The following is a 23,684-nucleotide window of genomic DNA, read 5'->3' on the forward strand; positions in this document are numbered from 1 at the left end:
CGCAGACGAAAAGCTATGTACAAGTATATTTACAATAAAAATACGCGGCGCTTGGCCAAGAGAAACAGCCCGCGCTAGCTTCTCATCGTCGTCGTCGTCTTCGCACTGATCGCCTTTTCGCGATCGCACATATTGTTCCATAGCAATATGACAGGAAATCTCTTTAGCACTAGTATCTCCTGCTGACCTATATGACAAGCTCGTAGAAGTGTTCCAGAAGTTAAAAGAAAGTGCTACGCGAACAATACATGTCAAACAACGTAACGTGGATAACAAGTGGATGGCGTCTGACATACTCGCTGCAATAAAGAAAAAGAATTACTTTGGACCCAATGCAAGTGTGCCCCAGGCTGTGCAGACCGAGGGATCGAATTTAAGCAGTTGAGAAATAAAGTTACTCGCATGTTCCGCTCCGAAAAGCGAAAGGATTTTCGAAACAAATTTAAAGAAGCTCGTTACAGTAGCGAAAGGACACAATGTTAAAAGTTTCTTAAATGCAGCGCCCCCTGGCAGCCCTGTTTTTTTGTGTTGCTGCTGCGCCATGCCTAGCAGGCAATATATAACATAGAGCATAGAGTTTCTGTAGTGAGAAACTCTATGACATATATAAGGGGCCACAGTAGTCTCGTTTTGGCAATAAAGATGTGAGTTCGTCACTACTAGGCGTGCTGGCCTGTTTCTTCGGTGGCTGCATTTCGCGGGCCATACTCAATTGTATCAACTGGCGACGAGGTGAAAAGGATTTCTACTGCTACGCGCACTACGTCCAAGCCTTACTGCTGCCACGATACTGCTACTTCGGATTCTACTTCTGTGATGGATGCCAGGGACTTCGCCGCTGCTGAGACGCATCCTTTGTTGACCGGTACTGCTGATACCGCGACGAGTCCAAGTTGCTGCCCATGCTACTTTTGAAGAACGCTTTCTTGTATACTACAGCAACGACTTACACAACGCACTTTCAGGCGCTACTACGGAGAGCGTCGTTACATCATGCGACCTATTCCTCAGAATTATAACGGCTGAGACGCTACCCGGACGCTAACCGTACTTCTAACGCTTCTGCTGCGACGCGTCCGTGAACGCCAGGTATGCCGCGCCTGCTGCGTTTCAAGTGAGTTTACGTTCCCGCACGGTTCGACCACCCGTTCAACATGCCAAATTTCGGCAGTCTCGAGCCATTCGAGGGCGGAGGAAATGACTGGCCCTGCTATTTGTGGACCGACTCGAAGCATTTTTCGCGGCGAATGATATCGCCGAAGACAAGAAAACGTCCGTATTTATCAGTTGTTGCGGACAGAAGACGTATGCGTTGCTTCGCAATTTGGTGAAACCCGACAAGCCGAGTGACAAAACGCTCCAACAGATTCTTTTGGTTCTTGGAAACTACTATTGCCCGAAGCCGTCTGCAGTCGTGCAGCGTTTCCGTTTCAACTCCCGAGTTCGCGCGGAAGGCGAATCTATCAGCGAGTTCATTGCAGCGCTGAAAAGCCTCTCTGAGCATTGCAACTTCGGTGCCGAACTAGAAGACATGATACGCGACCGTATTGTATGTGGTGTGAACAACGCAGACATTCAAACAAGATTGCTGGAAAAAGCGGACCTCACTTTCCAGGATGCCGTGCAGACAGCCCTAGCAATGGAAGCAGCGAAAAGGGACGCCGGGGAGATTGCACAAACTAACCCTAACGGCACCTTTTCGACCCACCGCGTCTCGTCAGGCTACGAGGCCGTCACCTGCTATCGCTGCGGGGGTGGACACCTTGCATCCGAATGCAAGCATGTGAAAACCGTCTGCAATTACTGCCACAAACGGGGTCATCTGGCGAAAGTCTGCAATACGAAACGAAAGGACAGCCAAGCCCGAAGCAGCAGCCCTCACGAGCAGCATTCGCCCACTGCACGAAGTTCGCAGGCGTCACGCAACCGCCTTCGCGTGCACACTATAAAAGATGAAGATGCCGCTGCAGTTCCGCTTTCAGAAGTCTGCGACATGTGGCATATTAACTACGCCGAACCGCCTCCGCCTTTCACCGTCACCGTTGACGTTTGCGGCAAGCCGCTCCGCATGGAAGTGGACACGGGGGCAAGCGTCTCCGTCATTGCCAAGTTCCGGCTCCTACAGCTTCTGCCTTCGGTTAATGTGCAGCCGTCGCAAGTGTTTCTGCGAAGCTATTCCGGGGAACTGAAAAAAGCCGAATGCAAGGCTGACATCCTTGTGAAGTTTCATGGCATGGAGGTGGATCTACCCATTTTTCTGACCGGGGACAATTCACCTACTCTGCTAGGACGCAACTGGATGCGCGAGCTGGGCATCGGCCTCTCAAATGTTGAAGTAAATATACATGCCCTTTCTGACATCAAACACCTAGTCCAAGACTTCGCAGATGTGTTCGAAGAAGGTCTTGGTACGTACAAAGGGGCTGAAGCGTCATTACATGTTCCTTCAGATGCCCCACCTAGGTTCTTCAAGCCACGCATTCTGCCATATGCCTTAACAAATGGAGTCGCGCAAGAAATACAACGATTAAGAAGAGATGGCATCCTTGTTCCATTGAAAACATCCAGGTGGGCTGCACCTATTGTTCCTGTGGTAAAAAAGGATGGGCGCATTAGAATCTGTGGCGACTTTAGTGTCACTATCAACCCAGTAGCGACAGTGGACAAATATCCAATTCCAAGGATTGAGGACCTGTGGACTGTCCTTGCAGGGGATGAGAAATTCACCAAATTGGATTTGCGTGACGCGTATCAGCAAGTAGTTCTTGATGAGGCCTCCAGAGAGTACGCCACAATTTCGACACACATGGGGTTGTTTCAGTACACTCGCTTGCCTTTTGGAGTCTCGTCAGCTCCTGCTATATTTCAACGTGAGATGGAGAACTTGCTTTGAGGACTACCACATGTGGCCGTCTATTTGGACGACATTCTTGTCACAGGTGCTAATGATGCTGAGCATTTCAACAACCTTCGTGCTGTCCTTCGTAAGCTTCAAGAATCTGGCCTTAAAGTGAAACTCCAGAAGTGTCATTTCTTCGTGCCACAAGTGGAGTATCTTGCGCACATCATCAGCAAGGAAGGCCTTTCCCCGAACGTCGACAAGGTGGCTGCCATTCTGCATGCCCCTGTGCCAAAAGAGGTCAAAGAACTTCAGAGTTTCTTGGGACTTGTCAATTTTTACCGACGTTTTTTGCCTAATCTTTCTGCACTTCTTTCTCCCCTACACTCTCTTCTTTGTGATGGAAAGAAATGTGAGTGGGGGTAGGACCATCAAGATGCATTCACAGCCTGCAAACACCTGGTGGCCTCAGCTCCAGTTCTCGTACATTTCCGCCCTGACACGCCTGTGTGCCTCAGCTGTGACGCATCACCTTATGGCATAGGTGCAGTTCTGGCCCACAAAGATGCTGATGGCCGGGAACATCCCATTGCTTTTGCCTCACGGAGCTTGTCAAAAGCAGAACGAAATTACAGTCAACTTGACAGGGAGGCCCTGGCACTCGTGTTTGGTGTAGAGCGGTTCCACCAGTACTTGTGGGGCATACCGTTTGAAGCATACACTGACCACAAGCCACTTCTCGGACTGCTGGGTGCCAACAAGCCTGTCCCTGTGCAAGCATCACCAAGGTTAGTCCGGTGGGCTCTCAAGCTATCTGCGTACAAGTACGCGCTTGTATACAAGCCTGGAAGAGAGCTTGGCCTTGCTGATGCTCTTAGCAGACTGCCACTACCTAACGACAGCACCACACTGCCTGCCCCTGCCGAGATTTTCATGTTACAGGAGGCCTATCCTCGACTTCTTTCACCTGCTGTGGTGGCACGAAACACCAGGAACGATCCAGTTCTGGGTCATGTTGTGCATTCTGTAGTGAAAGGAGAGAGCCTTCCAGCTGGGCCAGAGGTGAACCCTTTCAGCAAAAGAAACTCAGAACTCAGTCTCCATGAAGGCTGCCTACTATGAGGGTCACGAGTAGTAATTCCCAAATCACTGCAGGCCCAAGTTCTTGGAGTGCTTCACGCCAGTCACCCTGGTATTGAAAAAAGCAAAATGATTGCCAGGAGCCATGTCTGGTGGCCAGGCATAGACAATGACATTGCCAACAGTGTGAAAAGCTGAGCTACGTGCCAGGCTCAACAACGGGCTGCGCAGCCGGTCCCACAGATGCCATGGCCGTTTCCGCACCGACCCTGGTCACGGCTCCACATTGATTTCGGGGGACCATTTCTAGGACACACGTTCTTAGTCATCATGGATGCTTTCTCGAAGTGGATAGAAGTTTTCTCTGTGTCATCCACGTCTGCAGAAGCTACCATTTCTGCCCTGAGAATTGCATTCGCTCATCATGGCCTCCCTGACGTAATAGTTTCTGATAATGGCCCTGCGTTTACCGGTGCACAGTACCTTGAGTTCCTAACTCGAAACGGAATACGCCGCATGCATGTACCACCGTATCACCCCGCTTCCAACGGTGCAGCAGAACGAGTGGTACAGACTGTAAAGAACAAACTCAAGAAGTCTGGCTCTGGCGGCTTCAAGACACAGATTTCCAGGTTTTTATTTCATTATCGGACAACCCCACATGAAGTAACTGGTCGGCCACCATGTGAGCTCCTAATGGGGAGAATGTTCAAGACTCCTCTGGATGTCCTGCGGTCTAGCCTACAAGCATCGGTGCTATTTAAACAACTGAAACAGAAGTTGAATGCTGACAGAGGGTCACGGCAGGCTCCATTACTCCCACCAGGAGATAAAGTGTATGCGAGAAGCTTCCGCACAGGTGCACCATGGGCACCTGCCAGTGTTTCAGACGTCAATTCACCGTCAGCCCAGGTTCTTTGTCAAGACGGTTCGACACGGTGCCGACACAATGACCACTTGCGCCTTGCGCAGACAGCGCCACTTCGTCCTGCTGGAGCAGAAGTTTCTCCTCAACTGGGGCAAACGCCCAACCATTCTCCAGCTGCCCCGGATGTGCTTCACGAGAGAGAACCAGCCATACATCTCCCAGCTGCACCCGACGTGCTACATGAGGAACAGTCGCCGGGAAGCGTATCTGGAAGTAACTGTGCCGTGGACAACCCTGTCATGGCTGCACCTTGCACTCCACAGTTGCGCCGTAGCACAAGAACTCGAAAACCAGTGGCCAAGTACTCCCCGTAGTATGTATATCAAGAGGGGAGGAGTGACACAATGTTAAAGGTTTCTTAAATGCAGCGCCCCCTGGCAGCCCGGCTTTTTGTGTTGCTGCTGCGCCATGCCTAGCAGGTACAATATAAGGGGCCACAGTTGCGCCGTAGCACAAGAACTCGAAAACCAGTGGCCAAGTACTCCCCGTAGTATGTATATCAAGAGGGGAGGAGTGACACAATGTTAAAGGTTTCTTAAATGCAGCGCCCCCTGGCAGCCCGGCTTTTTGTGTTGCTGCTGCGCCATGCCTAGCAGGTACAATATAAGGGGCCACAGTAGTCGCATTTTGGCAATAAAGATGTGAGTTCGTCTCTACTAGGCGTGCTGGCCTGTTTCTTCGGTGGCTGCGTTTCGCGGGCCATAATCAATTGTATCTGATTTTCGAAACAAATTTAAAGATGCTCGTTACAGTAGTAGGAAAACATGGTCCATAATTAATAGCTTTAGAGGCGCTAATACGCGAGCTAATATAATAATTATTTTCCTTCCAGTTTATCCAGTGGCAGACAATATTTCCGATCAGTTTAATAACCACTTCTCTAGTGTAATTAGAAACACAAACTTACAGGTAGATTTGTGCATTTTGCGTTACAGCATTAGTGAATCAGCATATCTGTCTTCAGTTTCTCAGGAAGAGGAAAGATTGATTACATTCTCTTTAGAATGTAACAAATCACCTCGAATTAACATTATTTACATTAATGACTTGCTTAGAACATATGAATGCATCCAAGAGGTTTTTCTAGCACTACTAAATGGCATAATTTCGAGTGGTGAAATTCCTGTAAAATTGAAAACAGCAATAGTTATACCTCTTTGTAAAAGCGGTGCGCGTAATGAAATCGAAAATTATCGCGCGATTTCAATTCTGCCTTCTATTGCTTTCTGGACGCCCAGAGTGTTTTGTCGCATAGTCAGTGTGGTTTCCGGACCGGCAAAAACCCTCAAACTCTTCTGGACGATATCTTCGATCAGTTGAATATAGCTTTCAATAATAATAAAGTAGCTTGTGCACTCCTCGATTGTAGCAAGGCTTTTGACAGTGTTCATCATGGTCTGTTGTTAAATAAACGTTTCTTGTTAGGGTTTCAGCGTGCTTTCTGGTCGTTAGCAAAATTCTTTCGGGGTAGGTGTCAGGTCGTCTCTGGGCAAGTTGATAGCGATTTCTCCATTAATAATGCTGGAGTTCCGCAGGAATCTATGTTCAGCCGGTTATTATTTATTATTTTTGTAAATGACCTCTACAGCATGAGACCTGTTTCTCCTTATCAATACACCTGAAACGATGATTGCAGCTTCTGCTCACAGCTGCTATGATGCGATTGCTTCTTTACAGTATGCTGCCACAAAAGCAATGGACTGATTTTGACATAACCTAATCAATATAAATGTATCTAAGACGCAGTTAATCTGCTTCCATATTCCTTTGAGGAGGGCAGCCCTTGACTATCCTCTTCTTTCGCATTGTTCAGATCGTTCGCTTTGTTCTTGTAGACCATTACAATACTTATCTGTGGTAAAGTAACTTGGTTTATATCTTGACAGTGACCTTTCTTGGAACAGCCACCTTGCTTGCGCTTGCAAAAAAAAAAACTTCGCGCCCTATCATGTCTACTGTACAATATAAGATATTACATGCCCTTATCGTTAAGGAAAACAATAACGCACGCTTTAGGCTACAGTCTGCTGCGGTATGGAATAAGAATTTACGGGCTCTGAGCTGATCGCTGGCACAAATGTACAAATGCAATACTGCACTCCCTCATAGAAAACATATCTTATCATCTGAGCCTGAATGTTGGCACAGACCGTTTCAAAATACTTTCGATGCCGAATTTCAACGATCCTTTAAAGCAAACAGTAGTTTCAAAACACTTCTGGTCCAGTGAGTTCCTTGTTCCGTACACTTCTTCCCGTCGCTTGAGGCCCAGGGACGCCTCTTGGAGGCCACGTTGTTCCCCAAGGTACGGCACTAGAGCTCGCGCCCATTACGTTCCAGCCTACTTCAAGAAATTACCCACCAGCACCTTCTGTGCAAAAACAAAATAGAAGTTAAAGAGGCTGCTAAGGCGTATCTGTTTGCAAAGGCGTATTTGTTCTTTTTGTTTACCGTTATTACTTGTGTTCGTACATGTTATTCTGAAATTCCTTTGCACCATGATGGTCAGATTGGTGTATGGTTATTTATTGTCTCATGGTCATTTTGTTCACACGCATTGCTGTGTTTCTGTGTTTCATTATGCTTACTGAAAATTCTTTTCATAGGCACTGTATAAATTTTAATAACTTTTTTTTGTATGCTATACTTGAGTTCGATGCTTTTAGATAATCTAATAATGTACCGTGCATCGTTTTGCTGCCTGCAACGCTATGCTGCTCAAGCCTTCAAAGACTTTGGCAGGCCTGTACGAACACACTGTTTTGATCATTGGCAATAAAGGTATTATTGTTATTATTATTCTTATTAGGTCAGGTTGCAGCCGTCTGGCTGAATAAACGTGAAGCCTAGTGCGTGAGTCTTTGGACACGAGACGACGCAGCCAATGGGTCGGAGGTGGTGCCACGTGGTCAGTGCATAAGATTAGCGTATTAAATAGAAAGTATTATTGTCGAATTGAATGAGCGGTCCTTCCAATTACGGCGCGCGTTGAGACGCTGGGCGCGTTTGTCATTGGCCTTACCGAGGCGTCGTTAAAACGCCGGCGAGAGCTCGCACGCACAAGGAACGCGGAGAAAGAACGTGTCACCAAAGCGAATATAATGCTTTCGCATTGGCACACGTGAGAAGTCTCAGGTATCTCTGCTATTCTTTTATGCGAAGCATATTACTAGGGCTCAACCCAGCTCCTCAGGCGCGGCGGTGTCGCCTTCAGTACCACGTGACACCGTGACGTCACGACAGAGGAGAAACGGGGCTCCAACTCGCGCCGTCGCGGCGGTATATAAGCAGCTGCGCTTGCCTCTGCTAGACCATAGCCTCCTATATTTTTTCGGAGCTATGGCTAGACACTCACGAGGTGAGATGCCTCCTGGAGACAGAGCTGCTCGTTGGAATGAGAAGCGAAGGTTGCGGCGTGCTACAGAGACTGTTTCTAGGTGGCTTTGCTACGGCGCAGCGACTACGCGCCCCGCATCGGACGCGGTGAGCGTCGAGCAACGCAGCGTTCGGCGCGACAACGAAATGTGCGCCTGAGCAAGCGCCGCACGCCTGAGCCGACGACACCGGCTTTTCTGCGACACGCGCTCCTTAACGCTGTCGCATCGAGAAAGAAATTTCAACAAGAGCGGACACTCCCATAGAGCCCAGCGGCCGAATTGACTGTAGCACACCAAGCGGATGTTGTTGACTCCTTCCGGTTTCGGGCGCGCGCGTTTTGAAAACCAGTTGGTACACGCCGCGCCGGCTCCGCTGCTCGGCACGTCATTCATTTTTTTTCGCTTCTGCTGAACCTCGCGTGGCCTTGGCGTGGAATCATTTTATTAAGTAGAAACGATTGACCTTTACAAGACTGCGCCGAATCTGTCAGGTGCAATTTCATAAAGAAAACGAAAGACGTCTTCTGAAATGATGAAATGTTTATTTTGCTCTATATATATGCTCGTTCCGGGCTTCTGCATTCATACAAAGTTGTGGCACCAGGTAAGGAGCAGTCATTGCCGTACGATGCTCCACCGGATGCCATCAGCTGAAAGAAAGTAAATTACAAGCATGTATCATTTCCGTATATTGACCTAACAGGAGTATTGCGTGTAGAGGCGAAACGTGCGTAAGTGGTGAATGAGCGGCATTACAGATAAATTCACTTTTACGTACATTTCGCAGCAAAGACTCCTCCCAAACAATGCCATAAAATCTGAACATCCGATTTTCAAGCACCCCTCCTTTCCCGGGCATTATTTGCTGCACTTTAAGTGCACAAATACACGGGTGACTGCGCGTTTCCAAAACAACTTGGCGTCGGCCGACACGATGGTACGCCAAGTACACAAAGGTGGCTACAACACAGGCTAGGCCAGTCCATTTTACACGCTCGCAGAATGCCTTCTAATCGCACTCAAGTCAGACTCGTGGGTGCAAAGCCTGTTTTCAGTCGCTCAGAATGCATAAATGTCATGTTCTTGAGCTCCTCCGTGTTATCTTTTACGCGTCCTGCCGGCGCATGCAACACTCCCGTGTTATCACTCTCGGCAATCGCTCGTCGCGCTTTCGAGAAGCGCGAGTACCGCAATAATGTATGTGTTGTTGCAGGGCTATAAAATGAGTCACAAACTTGTCCCACTAAAATTCAGTACACGCAAAACTAGCTCACTGTGGCCGGCTTGCTTTTTGGCTAACAGCTTCACAACCCCAGGCGCGGCGAGCAAGCCTCAAGGTATCCCAAAAACTTACCAAATAATTTAAAATACCTTTTCCGGGTCAGAGAATGCGTCACGAACTTCTACCAGTAAGATTCAGTACACGCGAAACTGCGGCACACAGCCGAGCTGCTTTTCGCTAACTGCGTCAATAAGCCGGGCGCGGCAACCGTGCTTCTAAACTACCCCAAATATAACGACGTTAGTTACAATAATGTTGGGGGCCACAGAATGCGCGAAAACTTGTCTGTCTCAGGCGCTACGACGTAGTACACGCATGCACACGCGCAAATGCGTCACACGGCCGAGCCGGTTTTCGCTTACTGCGTCAATAAGCCGGGCGCGGCAAGCGTGCCCAAATACTACCGAAATAAGTTAAAGTAATGTTGGGGCTCATGGAAAGCGTCGCAAACATCTCCCAGGACGACGCATTAACTCATATTAACTGCGCCAGGACGGCGGTGCTTTTTTCGCTAACTGCGCCACGCGAACTAAGCCTAAATGTGATTAAAATGCGCCGCACACTGTCAAACACAATTTCTCACCTTGCCGTAGTCCAGTAGTGCAGTGGTGCCGTGTGGAAATGCAGACGACACGCAAGAGAAGCATAGAGAAGGCCGGGAGCCCAATAAAATGGGCTACATCCAAAACAGACGGGTCGCCGAGCACGCGAGCTTCGCACGTACGACCGTCCTCGCTCACTCCTGCGGCTTGTCTGGCGCATGACGTATGCACGCGCGTCTGGCGTGCCGCTAGCTTGTTGCTAGGCAACGCAACAAAAAGTTGCAAAGTATAAGTTCATTTACACGCAAAACTTTTTCACTTTAAGTGGGAAGGAATAAAAAAAATAAAACGTTGTCTGGAAGTTTATTTCACATTCTTTTTTTCTGATGCTCGCGTCAACTAACGGATGTTGTTGAAACTAGGCGTGACGTGTTTCCTGTTTCCAGTTTTTGAAGAGTGTCCCCTCTTGTTGAATTTCTTTCTCTATGGCTGTCGCGTTAAAATAAAGGCTAGTATGCTTCGCATCCTGGGCTTAACCTTAGCTAAGCCACAGCCAGTTTTTTTTTTATTTTCCACTGATTACGCATGCTACTGTGACAGGAAAAACAAAAACAAAAAGTGTGAACGCATTCGATCTACAGAGTAAGTCATTTACCTCAATACGCGAAGCTGATAAAATGCGTTTTCAAAAAGGTTGGATTTTGAGTCCAAATTACGGCCTTTCTCGCTTACGACAGGCATAATCCAAATTGCGTGCTCGCGTGCTCGCTTTTGTTTGTTCGCAAAATTTTTGTTGGATTCTCTACATTTCTTGTTCTTGTAGGTGTTGCTGCGGCTGCCATCAACCGTATTTCTTTCCTTGTTGCATCTGTATTTCAGCCTTCCACTTTTTTCCCTCATTGCATGACGTTTAGAGACAAGACTCATGCATCGGTACGCGTCACCTAAGGGTACAAATAAACTGTCTCTCGCTAAAATAAGTTCCCGAGGGAAGTTTAAGGACGCTGTTTTCTAAAGCAATAAATTGTCCTTAATTCCGACGTGTTATTAACGCTTATACAGCAGCACAAACCGGTTTAAACCAGTTCTAACAATTTTATTTGTGCTCCAGAGCTGAACCTGAACGAAGCCAGAAAATATTTAGAAACCTGAATCCGAAGCGGAACCAAATGCGATGACTTTTCTGTTCTACGCCTATATTGTGGCAACGCATTTCGTGGTACTTCTCTGTGTTGCGTGTGTGATTTTGCGCTGCCGTTTTACACGTGTCTAAAAGATCCATTACAATTTTCATTTCAGTGTATAGCCAAGAGCCAGTGCTGCGTACCATTTATGTGCATTCAGAGCAAGTGTAGACGTACATGGCGACGGTAGGAGACGGCATTAGCCATATCAAACCAGCACCGTGCAATAACTTATATAACATGGCAATGCGCTGGAGTTTCGAATGTCTCAAGATTACGTCAAAATAAATGAAGAATTGTCTGCCCGATGAACACAGAAAGCCCGCAATTATTCAAATGCAATAAAATGTGCTACGAGTTACAACACGTGTTTTCATTTATACAGTGGAGCTGTATATGCATACGCTCCCATACATCTTTCAATGCCCGTGCTTCAAAACTCCCGCGCCCTCTATGAGGATGCAAAGCAAACCAGTAAGGCATGTGCTGACACGTGGTGTAGCAAGAGGAAAGCTAACATCACCACATGATAATGGCGATAATTTAATGGCATCTGCTTCGAAACATGTATGTGACAAATATTCACCTAGCCTGCTTGATTAAATCAGGTATGCTATACACGTTTTGTTATCAATCATGTTTGTGTGCATCTGCTCAGCCTTTTTTTCTTCATCATCTATCTGGTACCGCTAGCTGTGACTAAAAGATACAGTGTGATCAATATTTTTCCTGCTTTTTTCCACCAATACTTTAAACACCTCTTGCTTATCTCGAGTGGTGGCCGGTTGACAATTCCCTCCACTTTAAACCGAAGCATTTCTTGAGCATGCACGGTACCTACGCTTCTCAGTGGGTGAATCCCTGCGCATTCCATTTGGATGTGCTGAGTGGTCTCTGAATTTTCGCTGCAGCATGCACATGCTTCATCTAGTTCTGAATATTTGCTCCGGTATGTTTTTGTCCGTAGGCAAGAAGCTCGAGCCTAAAATAGCAAGGCACTGCCCTCTGGCTTATCGTACAGATTTTCCCTTCTATTTTTTTCTTCTCATTATTGTAAATCTCTATTGCCCTTTTTATTTTCATTCTTACCATCCAATTCGCTGTCTCAATTTTTCACTCTTCCTCATGACTCCTGGTTGCCTATCTTCAGTTTCATTTGCTATACTTGGTTGCCTACTTCCTTGGCCTGTTCTTTCATTCTGCGTCAACGCTTTTGAAGTGCATATACTTGTGTACTTTAGCTGCCCAATTATTTTCACCAGGTTCCTGAGTGTTTCATCAAAACTAATTTTGCTATGTGCTTTTTCGACCATGTCACCCTGTACTACCTCATTTGCGGTTTCACCATGAGCTCCGAAAGCCAAGCGTTTTACCGATATTTAGTTAACTTTATCCTCGACAAGATATCCGATTTTAAGCATTTAGAATCGTACATGCGAACGGTAGCTCTGGCACCATTACTCCTTTCCAGATTGCACGCACCACCTCATACGTAATGTGGCACCACAGTACTCTATGTTTCATTACTGTAGCATTCCACTTACCTATTATTTTCAGATTGTCTTGGTGGGTGCTTGACTAAGCATTTCTTTGCTTTATGTATATGCTGTGACATTATTATCAGTCATGGCGCTCTTTGGCCATACCTGGCCCTTGCGCCACTAAACAATACACATTCATTCATATATGCTGTGACATTAATATTGCTTTATTATTGGTGTGGCTTGCTGTTCAATGGGCACCACGTAATTGCTCATCTCTTCATTAAAGATCACAATTCCCCATTTCACTGTGCTAAACATGAGGCCCAGATTTGTCCCTGTGTTGCCACAGATATTCCCAAATGTCCGTAAACCTACTTCATAGTCTTCTAGTAGCGCAATATCGACCTCATACATCACTTCAGGGGCTTTTGTGGCACCATTTGTCCGTAGGGTAAATTAAACCCTAATTCCCTGTTTTTCCAGTTGTCTACAATACTAGAGTCACTGGCAAAAAATTGCAGAGTACCGCAAAGGTTGGGATTTCACTGGCAACACTGAGCGGCCACCGCCATATACCTTCCAAGCTGACTGCGTCGCGGGAAGGCCGCCGTGTTGGAAGAGCTTGATATTCGGTGACACATGTGGTTGAGTGTTTACTGAAGTACAAATACTTTGTGCCCGGAGATAACCGTTGCTAAGAACGAAAACAAAACGTTCTTTTGTGCGAAGTAATGCAGCCGGTGGTTGTTTTGTACGCCGATCGTGTTTACTGCTGGAACTGTGCTACGATTGTGGGCAGCAGCTTAGCGCTGCTATCGGGAGCTTATGCACGCCTTTTTTTTCCCTTCCGCGGAGCGAGCTACGAAGGAAACATTTCGTCACTTCGAGCCGGAATGAGGCAAGCTTGTGCTTTTGGGCATGAACATCGTGGACCACCGTCGGCGTCTATTGAATGTTTCCAAGCAGGATGAAAATAACAGCTGGCCGTGTCACATGCACGTATGTACGTTCATTGTATAATTTCACAAGCTAAATCGGATACATTTATTTAGTTTGTAAACGGATACCGCGCGTTCTCGATTCTGCCGGGCGACTTCATCCACCGTATACGCACGACACACTGCGACTGCCATGTGCGCACCGGTATTTGGCCGTGATCGTAAGACGATCTATCTGTGCACAGCAGGCGTAAAAACCAACTTCTATGACCATTTTGCGCACTAAATCTTGTGGAAGGCCGATATGAGCCATTTGCCTAATTGCAGCAACGTATATGTACTTCTGTACACTGGTAATGAGCGAGATTTCGCTACATTGCGATTTATGAACGCGGCTGTCTAGTGCGTTCATGAGCGGGTACTCTTCTCAACTTATTTATGATTGTTTTCTTAAACTGCGAAGATTTTCCGCCTGTGTAAAAAAAAAGCAGGAACGCCCGCTGGTAACGCAGCACTTTTTTCTTCTAAGTTACATAGGCGATGTATAAAATTCTTGTGCTTTTGGAGCGGTTTATGTAAAATGCCTAGTAACAGAGCGAAACTAAAGCTACTGGGTGTTCTGTGGTTTTGTATTTCTTGTTATGCATCAAGCACAACCTTATTTAAGTATGCACCGTAGCATCGATTTGTACGGGCCACTTCCCCTGACACCGGCTGGAAACCGCTGGGTCGCTATGAATGTTTACTGCCTCATGGGACACGCCGAAACTGCATGCTCTCCCAGCGGCTGCAGCACGCGACGTTGCCTCCTTCCTGCTTCGCCGATTCATACTGCGTCACGGTGCACCACAGGAGATTCTCAGCGAGTGCGGACGTGTCTTCATGTCGGAGAAGCCATCCTCAATGAGTACCACGTCGTGCACCGCACAACTACTGCTCACCATCCGCAGAGCAATGGCCACAGAGAACGCTTTAGCCGTACGCTTGGCGACATACTCGCAGTGTACACAGCCTCTGACCACACAAATTAGGATGCTATTCTGCCGTTCGCAACCTACGGCTACAGTACTCTTAGCACCACTGGCTATTCACCCCTTTACTTATTGTACGGTCGGCACGCATCGCACGCAGTTGACACAATCCTTCCATGCAAGCGCGGGTGCATATGAGTGTGCGCCTTTTTTCCCACAGCCGCACATGCCGACTGCTTCTGTAATCTCGCGCGGGCCTTTACTTCAAATGACGACAGAGAAGCGTTCGTGGTGACACCACTTCTGCACCCACGTTCCTCCCGGGTGTGGCTCTCAGTCCCTTCCACTGCACGCAGGCTCTCGTCGAAGCTACTGCCCAAGCGCCCCTACAGCGTCGTCGAAGGCACATCTCCAGCCAACTATGTGGTCGAGACCGTTGAACCGTCTTTGGACATGCGCCGTCGTGGACGAGACATCGTCAACGTCAACCACCTCAAGAGCTATATGACCCGCTCATAGTGACAACCTGTTAGGTCACCGGGTGGCTCCCTCTTCGTTCCCGGTGGTAATTGTAGAGAAGAGCTGGAATGATATAGTGGGTTGTCCTCTTCAGAGCTTTCGCCCGTGAATGCCACTCGTACGGAGAGTCCGTGCCCTGCGCTAACGATCGGACCTAAACGCCGGTCCCAAACGTTTTAGATATCTCGAAAAATTAAGGTTATAAGCTTACAATCGCCACTCAGGCTAATCTATCGTCAATTGATGTCATCATCATCATCATCAGCCTGGCTACGCCCACTGCAGGGAAAAGGCCTCTCCCATACTATTTCATTTACCCCGCTCATGTGCTAATTGCGGCCATGTTGTCCCTGCAAACTTCTTAAGCTCATCCGCCCACCTAACTTTCTGCTGACTCTAGCTACGCTTCCTTCCCTTGGAATCCAGTCCGTAACCCTTAATGACCATCGGTTATCTTCCCTCCTCATTACATGTCCTGCCCATGCCCATTTCTTTTTCTCGATTTCAGCTAAGATGTCATTAACTCGCGGTTATTCTCTCAGCCAATCTGTTCTCTTCGTATCTTTCCTTAACGTTACAGCCATCATTCTTCTTGCAATAGCTGGTTGCGTCATCCTCAATTTAAGTAGAACCCTTTTCGTAAGCTTCCAGGTTTCTGCCCCGTACGTGAGTACTGGTAAGACAGAGCTGTTATACACTTTTCTCTTGAGGGATAATGGCAATATGCTGTTCACGATCTGAGAATGCCTGCCAAACGCACCCCAGCCCATTATTATTCTTCTCACTATTTAAATCTCATGATCCGGATCCGCGGTCACTTCCTGCCCCATGTAGATGTATTCCTTTACCACTTCCAGTGCCTCGGTACCAATCGTAAACTACTGTTCCCTTCCGAGACTGCTAAAGATTACTTTACTTTCCTACAGATTAATTTTTAGACCCACCTTTCTACTTTGCCTGTCCAGGTCAGTGAGCATGCATTGCAATTGGTCCGCTGAGTTACTAAGCAAGGAACTATCATCTGCGGATCGCATGTTACTAAGGTATTCTCCACTAACTTTGATTCCCAATTATTCCCGAAATACAGGTATTTGAATACCTCCTGTAAACGTGCTCTGAATAGCATTGCAGAGATACTATCTTCCTGCCTGACGCCCTTCTGTGTTATGGAGGACTACGGTGGCTTTGGAGCCGCCACAGATATATTTCAGTATTTTTACATACGGCTCGTCTACACCCTGATTCCGTAAAGTCTGCATGAGTGCTGAGGTTTCGACTGAATCAAATCCTTTCTTGTAAACAATGAAAGGTATATATATATATATATATATATATATATATATATATATATATATATATATATATATATATATAATGGTTGGTTATATTCTGCATATTTCTCTATCACCTGATTGATAGTATTAATATGGTCTATTGGAATGTGGAATATAGCCTGTACGAAATCATGCCTCGTCCTTTGGTTGACAGAAGTTTAAGGTGTTCCTGATTCTATTTGCGATTACCTTAGTAAATACTTTGTAGGCAACGAACAGTACGCTCACCGTTCTATAACTTTTGACGTCTTTGGCGTCCCCTTTCTTATGGATTAAGATTGTGTTCGCGTTCTTCCCAGATTCGGGTACGCTCGAAGCCATGAGGCATTGCGTATATATGAGAGCGGCTTGTTGGGCAAGTTGGTACATGGTAATACTAGGAGAACACCAGCAAACTTGAAAGTAGAAAAAATCGAGAAGCAGACATAGAAAAAGAGGCAGGAAAGGGACTGGACTAAGAACTTAACTTCATTCACGAAAACGACGTCCCCCAAGTCCGCACTGAATATGCGCAAGGCACAACAAAACAAAAACATGGTCAACACCTTATCTATACGTGTCTACACTTATCAAGAAATAAGAGCCCGTTCTTGTTAAGGAACACAGATGGACGCTTACACACTTCTCGGGGCCAAGTTTATAGATGCGATAGGCTTCAACCAGATCTCTTTCCTGCTGAGTCTTAGCCTTCGCCAAGATCGAAACGTCACTGAAGATAGGATTACAACCGCACTCCTTAGAATGCTGCGGAAGATTACCTCCTGTGCCTGTGGGTGTTAGATTCTCATGCTCACGCATGCGATCATTCACACAGTGACCTGTTTGTCCTAAGTAATCTACAATGTGGTAGAGATCACATAGGACAAACAGGTCGCTGCGTGAATGACCGCCTTTTTGTTTTGTTGTGCCTTGCGCATGTTCGGTACGGACTTGGGGGATGTCGTTTTCATGAATGAAGTTGAGTTCTTAGTCCAGCCACCTTCCTGTTTCTTTGTCTATGTCTGCTTCTCGGTTTTTGCTACTTTCAAGTTTGCTGGTGTTCTCCTAGTATATTGCGTATACAGGGTGGGCAGTTTTTCTTGAACAATCTTCCCACCATGCTTCAACAAATCTGCTGTTACCTGATGCTCCCTAGCTACCTTCCCCCTTTGCATAGCTCCTAAGGTTTTCTTTGCATCTTCCGGTATTACTTGTAGGATGCCGAATTTCACTAGACTATTCCCTCTTCCATTATCGTCGTGGGTGCCACTGGTACGGTATAAATTTCTATAGAACTCCTCAGCCACTTGAACTATCTCATCCATATTAGTAATGATAATGCCGGCTTTGTCTCTTAAAGCATACATCTGATTCTTGCCTATTCCTGGTTTCTTCACTGATTTTAGGCTTCCGGCGTACCTGAGAAGATGTGCAATTCTATCCATAATATACTTACTTTCGTCAGCTGTCTTACGCTTGTTGATTAACTTGGAAAGTTTTGCTAGTTCTATTCTAGCTGTAGGATTAAAGGTTTTCATATATTGGCGTTTTTTTATTCAAGTACGCTAAAGGCCCATGCGGGCATTACATAGAGGTGTTACAATAATTGAGAGATGGATACAGTATACGCATATAAACAGACAATGCATGCTAGAATAAAGAGAACACAAGCGGAAAAACAGGAACACAAGCAAATAAATCAGTAAAAGCAATACAACGACACGTCCTAAACGTTGAAGATACTTATAGATTTAAAATGTGTGTTACACAATATCGACGTAACTTGGTCACTTCATACAAGGAAAAATGCTTGATAAAAACGTACACATATCAGGAGATACTGCATGAAACAATGAAAAGCACAAGCAGAGAAGATTTTATGCTGTACAAGTGACTCTGTGCTAAGCTAGAACAAAATAATTTGCGCAAGGAACATCAAACTATGATGAAAAAAAAAGAAAAAGAAAAGAAAGGTGCGCAATAACGCAGTGATGCCTATAACAAATGAGCAAGATAATACAATGTCAGTACATTAAAATAGTGTTTAAGTTTTGCTAGGAAATCATCATGACTTAGAGCTGAAACGATTTCATTTAGTTACATATTCCAGTGATATATCGCGAGAAAGAGGTGCGAGTGACTCGAGAAGTTAGTGCGCGAAAGAATGGGCTGCACTTTAAAAGGTTGATCAAGGCGCGGGAAGATATTGACACGTGTACTTATCTTTATCGGGCCACCAAGTTTCGCCGCCTAACAAATGCTGTCGCACAGCGCGGGACGCGCCTGCGTGTATCCGAAGTTTCTGGAAAGTTATCGATGCTTCTATCTGCTGTCTGTTGTCGCCGAACCTTATGCTATCTGATGTCATCGTGTGACGCGAATGGTGTAGAACTTTGTGGAAGGCACGCGGGTCCCAACGATTAGTCTGGAACATTCGATGACTGCTGTATAAAAGCCGACGCGTTGGACCCGCTGATCAGATTTTCGACGATCGCCGACCGTGTTCGCCGCTATCGTTGTGCTATAAGTGTAGCCTGTTTTGTGGGCACAGGTTCGCCCAATAAAAGTTAGTTTTGTCTATCACAGTATTGCTACTGTGTTCTTAACGTCACCACCACGTGACATCTGGTGGAGGTGCTTTTGGTCTATGTACCGGACGCCCCCGACAAGCCGTAATTCAAGCCCGGACCGCAAAGACAACACCAGCGCCGTCCCGGAACATCGAGCAAGCCGCCGCCTACAGCAGCTGCCCCCGGAACACGGAATTCTACCAGAGACGACCAAGAAGAGCGTCAGAGAAGTTCGTCCAGAGACGACCAAGAAGACAGCCCCAATGGAAGCCGGAGCAGCCCCAATAGTTATGCTGCAGCCCAGGGAGCCACCGACGTTCCGCGGTCCCACATTTGACGACCCGGAAAGCTGGCTGGAGACGTATGAGAGGGTCGCTAAGTTTAACAGTTGGGACAGCGACGACAAGCTGCGGCATGTCTATTTCGCACTGGAAGACGCCGCCAGGACGTGGTTCGAGAATCGGGAAGCCACCTTAACGACGTGGGACCTGTTCCGAAGCGGGTTCTTGCAAACGTTTACAAGCGTCGTGCGAAAAGAGCGAGCTTAAGTTCTACTAGAAACCAGAGTGCAGCTGCCAAACGAGACGATCGCGATCTTCACGGAGGAGATGGCCCGTCTTTTCCGGCACGCCGACCCGGAAATGTCGGAGGAGAAAAAAGTTCGCTTCCTGATGCGGGGCGTCAAGCAAGAACTTTTCGCCGGACTTATTCGTAACCCACCGAAGACTGTGGCTGAGTTTTCTGCAGAGGCATCGATGATCGAGAAAACTCTGGAGATGCGCACCCGGCAATATAACCGCCAGGGGCACACACCGCAGTATGCCATCCAAGGACTGGGTTCGGACGGCCTTCAAGAGACAATCAGGGCCATTGTGCGCGAAGAACTGCGCAAGGTCCTGCCTTCGTCGCAGCCTCATGTAGCTTCCATCGCTGACATCGTGAAAGATGAGGTTCAGCGATCGCTTGGGGTTCCTGAGGTGCAACCTCAATTACCGCAACCCCAGCCCGGAGCGATGACCTACGCCACCGTCGTACGGCGTCAAGGCCCTCCTTCGCGACCGCGCCAGGGCCCTGTAACACCGCAATTCCGTCGACCACCGCCGCCGCCGCCGACAGCGCGCCCACCCGTCGCCCAGCGGAGCTACCCGAGGAAGACCGACGTTTGGCGCGCTCCTGACCAACGCCCGCTCTGCTACCACTGCGGGGAAGCGGGTCACGTCTACCGACGATGTGCATACCGGGAGATGGGACTGCGAGGTCTCGCCGTCAACGCGCCGCGTCCACAGCTTGGCGAGCGCCCACGTGACATCACCGATTACCTCGCCGCTACTCAGTGGAGCCCTCGACGGCCGTCCCGTTCGCCATCACCAGGCCGCTACCTGTCGCCGCAGCGCCGACCATACACTGGCCCAGCCCGGGGCCGGTCAGCGAGCCCATACCCCGAAAACTAAAAGCAGCAACCGATGGAGGTGCGGTTGCTGTTCGTCGAACTGACGAAGATCCTCCGCCGCCGACGAAGACGACGACGAAACGATCTCGACGACATAACAACGACACGCCGCCGTCCCGACGAAGTCAGGAAGGCAAGACTACACCGACGAACGACGACTTGACGACGCGACGTTCCAACTTCAGTTCAACACGACGCAGCCGTGATCCGACGCCACGACCTAACTGCAACGCCAGACAAAGAACCACCGACCTCGACGTGCTTCTCGACGGCCACGCAGTCACTGCCTTAGTCGACACAGGGGCTGATTACTCCGTTATGAGTGGACACATCGCCGCCCAGTTGAAGAAAGTTAAGACTACGTGGGAAGGCCTTCAAATTCGAACCGCTGGAGGACACCTCATCACGCCGTCTGGAGTCTGCACGGCAAGAATTACCGTTCATGACCGGACTTACCCTGCCACCTTCGTTATCCTCCAACAGTGTTCACGAGATGTCATTCTCGGCATGGACTTCCTGAACCAACACGGCGCAATCATCGACCTGAAGTCGAAGTCAATAACGCTGTCGGAAGATAAAGCAATACCGCCGGAGAGCCCTCGTAGTCACCACGCCTTGAGTGTGCTCGAAGATCAAGTGAGCCTCCCGCCTCACTCCAGCATTGTTATTTCGGTCGGCACCGAAATACCCGATGACGTAGAAGGTGTCATCGAAGGCGACCAACGTCTACTGCTAGACCGTGAAATTTGCGTCGCAAGAGGGATCGCTCGACTACATGGAGGGAAAACTGAAGTGTTGCTGACAAACTTCAGCCAGGAGTTCCAGCACATCAACAAGGGCACGACGATCGCGTACATCGAGGAAATTCTGGAAACCAGTAATGCGTTTGTCCTCTCGGATTCTGCCGCATCTACCCCGACGACCATGGTTCCCGAACCAGCCTACGACATTAATCCAAGTCTCCCAGTGGTTAAGCAACAGCAGCTCAGTAGTCTGCTCCGACGATACAAAGGCTGCTTTTCGACGTCATCGAGGATTCGACAAACACCAGTCGCCAAGCATCGCATAATCACCGAGGAGTACGCTCGACCACTCCGCCAAAGCCCTTACCGAGTTTCGCCGCGAGAACGCGAAGCCATAAGAGAACAAGTCGACGAAATGCTGCGCGACGACATCATGCAGCCGTCGAAAAGCCCGTGGGCATCCCCTGTTGTCCTGGTGAAGAAAAAGGACGGAACCCTACGTTTCTGCGTCGATTATCGTCGTCTGAACAAGATCACGAAGAAGGACGTATACCCCCTTCCACGGATAGACGACGCATTGGATCGGCTCTGCAACGCTAAGTACTTCTCCTCGATGGACCTCAAGTCTGGCTATTGGCAAATAGAAGTCGACGAAAGAGATCGCGAAAAGACCGCCTTCATCACGCCAGACGGCCTCTACGAGTTCAAGGTTATGCCATTGGACTGTGCTCGGCGCCTGCAACGTTCCAGCGCGTGATCGACATGGTTTTAGCAGGATTGAAATGGCAGACCTGTCTCGTTTACTTGGATGACGTCGTTGTATTCGCCGGAAATTTCGACGATCACCTTAGGCTGCTTGCCACGGTACCAGAGGCCATCAATTCATCAGGGCTCACTCTGAAGCCAGAAAAATGCCGCTTCACTTACGATGAGCTTCTGTTCCTAGGCCACGTCATCAGTAAATCCGGAGTACGCCCCGACCCCCAGAAAACAGCTGCCATCGCAAAGTTCCCGCAGCCCACCGACAGGAAGGCAGTGCGTAGATTCCTTGGCATGTGTGCCTACTACAGGCGCTTTGTCAAGGACTTTTCACGCATCGCCGAGCCGTTGACACGTTTAACTAAATGTGATGTTGAGTTCAAGTGGGAAACGCCGCAGGCCGACGCATTTGAAGAACTCAAACGACGCATGCAGTCGCCGCCGGTACTTGCGCACTTCGACGAGTACGCCGATACAGAAATCCATACTGACGCCAGTAGCCTAGGCCTAGGTGCCGTTCTAGTCCAGAGGAAAAACGGAGTCGAACAGGTGATATCTTACGCTAGCCGGTCGCTGTCAAAAGCGGAAGGCAACTATTCTACGACCGAAAAGGAATGCCTCGTCATCGTTTGGGCTGCAGCTAAATTTCGCCCTTATGTTTATGGCAGGCCATTCAAAGTCGTCAGTGACCATCACGCGTTGTGTTGGCTAGCGAGTATAAAGGATCCTTCAGGACGACTGGCGCGGGGGAGCCTCAGACTACAAGAATACGACATCACCGTAACCTACAAGTCCGGACGAAAACACTCCGATGCCGATTGCCTATCACGCGCCCCCATTGACCCGCCACCGCAAGATGACGAAGATGACGCCTTCCTTGGAATGATAAGCGCGGAAGATTTCGCTGAACAGCAACGGGTAGACCCGGAGCTAAAAGGCCTCGTGGAATATTTGGAAGGGCACACCGACGTTGTCCCCAGGGCATTTAAGCGCGGATTATGTTCCTTCACGCTTCAAAACAATCTACTCGTGAAGAACGTTTCACCAGTCCGCGCCAACTACCTTCTTGTTGTCCCGTCAGGACTTCGTCCAGAAGTATTGCACGCCCTACATGACGATCCGACCGCTGGACACCTCGGATTTTCCCGGACACTATCGAGGATACAAGAAAAGTATTATTGGCCGCGCCTGACCGCCGACGTCACCCGTTATGTCAGAACATGCCTAGACTGTCAGCGACGCAAGACACCGCCGACAAGGCCAGCCGGACTACTACAGCCAATCGAGCCTCCTTGCCGACCATTCCAGCAGATCGGGATGGACTTGCTGGGACCCTTTCCGACGTTAACAACCGGAAATAAGTGGATCGTCGTGGCGACGGACTACCTCACCCGCTTCGCAGAAACTAAAGCACTGCCGAAAGGTAGCGCAGCCGAAGTGGCGAAATTCTTTGTTGAAAACATCCTGCGGCGACATGGCGCCCCAGAAGTCCTCATCACCGACAGAGGAACGGCCTTTACAGCGGAGCTCACCCAAGCCATACTGAAATACAGTCAAACAAGGCACAGGAGGACAACGGCCTACCATTCGCAGACGAATGGTCTTACGGAGCGGCTGAATAAGACCCTCGCCGACATGCTAGCGATGTACGTGGACGTCGAACACAAGACGTGGGATGCCGTCCTGCCGTACGTAACATTCGCTT

General features: G+C 48.3%; 1 long non-coding RNA gene across 3 annotated transcripts in view; it reads left to right on the forward strand.

Moving 5' to 3' along the window:
- The window catches only part of LOC135906595 (uncharacterized), a 42,219-nt gene extending 30,623 nt beyond the window's left edge, over positions 1-11,596 (forward strand). For all 3 annotated transcript variants that reach the window (XR_010565792.1, XR_010565793.1, XR_011514780.1), the window contains exon 4: positions 11,348-11,596. This is a non-coding gene — a long non-coding RNA (uncharacterized lncRNA). The remainder of the gene's footprint in view (positions 1-11,347) is intronic.
- The last annotated feature ends 12,088 nt before the right edge of the window (positions 11,597-23,684 follow it).

Source organism: Dermacentor albipictus, chromosome 5 (assembly GCF_038994185.2).
Source record: "Dermacentor albipictus isolate Rhodes 1998 colony chromosome 5, USDA_Dalb.pri_finalv2, whole genome shotgun sequence".
Lineage (NCBI taxonomy): Eukaryota > Metazoa > Arthropoda > Arachnida > Ixodida > Ixodidae > Dermacentor > Dermacentor albipictus.